Here is a 2048-nt window from a genome sequence, read left to right as displayed (position 1 = left end):
AAATCCACCAGATACCGAAAGAATTGAGTATAAGGTAACATGATTAAAAGGATTTAAATTCAAGGATTATAAGAGATGACCATAAAAGGAATATGAAATATTGAGAAAGGTTTAGGGGAACCCAAGTAATGAGATCCCGGATATGATCCCTCAAACGATCAACGAGAATGAACAATAAACGAGTCGTAAAATAATTAAACGACTAAGTAATACAAGAGGCAAGGAGGAGGGTCAATTAGTGCAAGATTAATGCACTTAGTTAACATCTTAATATAAGGATTAAGCTTAAAAAGATGCTTCCACCATAAGGATGAGACAAGTGGCAAGGATTATGTAAGCTTGATGACATCATCATGCTTATGTCACTTTCCACTAATTTAAACAAAACAACTAGTCAAGTAAATATCCTAAAATCATTTCATTTCCACCACAAGTTCAAGTCAACACAAGCTCTCATCTTCCTCCCCCATTTCCATTGCTCTCGGCCAAAACAGAACCAGCACATTAAAACTGTTTTATCTCCTTCATTTCTCACTCAAATGTTGTGTTCTATAGCTCGTTGGAAAGGTATTGAGATGGCCTACAACTCTTGTTCACAAGTCTCATCCAGATAAGCATGGTAAGACCCTCATTTTTACAGTTCTTTCAATCGGACTTTTAGAAACTTCAAAGTCTAACTTTCTGTTCTTGATTTCTTTGGAAAGATCAAGCTTGTAGGAGGCTCCCTAAGGCTTCCTAGCAACTTAACACCTCCCAAGGACGGTATAAACTTCAAACCCTATCATTTACTTTGATTATTAGTGATTTTGATGGTTGGTTTTCTAAATGAGAAGCATGACCTTTGATTATTAGTAGTTTGATTTGGATTTGGAGTGATTTGGTGAATGAATCTTGTTATAGTTAATAAAACTTGATTGTGGTTGGTTGAGATGAAGAATCTGAAGAATAAGGACTGTTATAGTATTATTTAGTTGAGGTTTTGATGTGTTAATGATTGTGGGTTGTTTGGTGAGGTTTTGGTGTAGTGAGAAACTTGGAAAACTCGTAAATATAGCCGTCGTAATGCCCATTTTTATTCAACTGCTTGTTCTTAGTGTTCAGGACAGAAAACTCAATAAACAATCTGTAACATTGCCATGTTTAGCTAGAGCGTGTTGTAAGCTTCGTTTTGATATGTGGATTACTTGGTTCCGATGTACGGTTTAGGAGAAACGACCGTTTTAAGTAACGTCGTTTCGCGAACGAACCATTACCCCTCGCCTTACTTTGAAACCTTTGTTAAGGCCCTTAAATGACTAATTGGAGTATGAAACAATTATGTAAAGTGGATTAGGCAGTTGGTAGGGTATTCGCGAAAGAATCGCCTTAAAATTCTTAATGGTTAATTTATTAAAAATGGTGGAGCCAAAGGTACTCGAACGACTTATGTGATTCGTTAAGCGTAGAAGTGACCATAAGCAAACGTTAGGGTTCAATTGGTTAAAGTCTAGTTTCTTAAGCGACCGTGGTTTAATTCCGACTTATGTTGTTGTTCATAGGTTATCGGACCCACTCTAAGCTTAAGTCTAACCGGGAACACTCAGGCAAGTTTTCTACCCGTTATACTGTTGTTGTGATGTAAATATATGTATATGTATTATCTTGTGATAAGTGCATGATTGTTATTAGCAAAGCTTGCGATATATTGGAGCATGTGATATGGTATATATGCATGTCTGTTTCGTAATCTTGATATCTAATTGTTGATACAATTGCTTATAAGCTGCATAATACCTATGCTAGAGATAAGCAGTAGTTGCGTATACCCTTAGTATAGGGGACCCAAAGGTGAACATTTTTCTAAACCGGGAGTCGATGTTCCCGAGTATAATATATATATATTGATATAGTTTTCAAAACTATTAATCGAATAAGGTTTATTCGATAATTTTATTTTATTTAATGAATATTATTTTGAATATTCATTCGAGGACTTAAGACTCTGTTTACTTTATTTAATGAATATTATTTTGAATATTCATTCGAGGACTTAAGACTTCATTTATTTT

At 35.0% G+C, this 2048-nt stretch overlaps 1 long non-coding RNA gene across 1 annotated transcript; it reads left to right on the top strand.

The window, feature by feature from the left end:
* Window positions 1-485: 485 nt before the first annotated feature.
* Window positions 486-1583, top strand: LOC141717757 (uncharacterized). Its single transcript, XR_012573748.1, has 3 exons — window positions 486-619; window positions 705-762; window positions 1539-1583. It is a non-coding gene; the product is annotated as an uncharacterized LOC141717757 (long non-coding RNA).
* The last annotated feature ends 465 nt before the right edge of the window (window positions 1584-2048 follow it).

This window comes from Apium graveolens, chromosome 4 (assembly GCF_009905375.1).
Source record: "Apium graveolens cultivar Ventura chromosome 4, ASM990537v1, whole genome shotgun sequence".
NCBI classification, from domain to species: Eukaryota; Viridiplantae; Streptophyta; class Magnoliopsida; order Apiales; family Apiaceae; genus Apium; species Apium graveolens.
The sequence above is the reverse complement of the archived record's forward strand: the minus strand, read 5'-3'. Positions and strand labels throughout refer to the sequence as shown.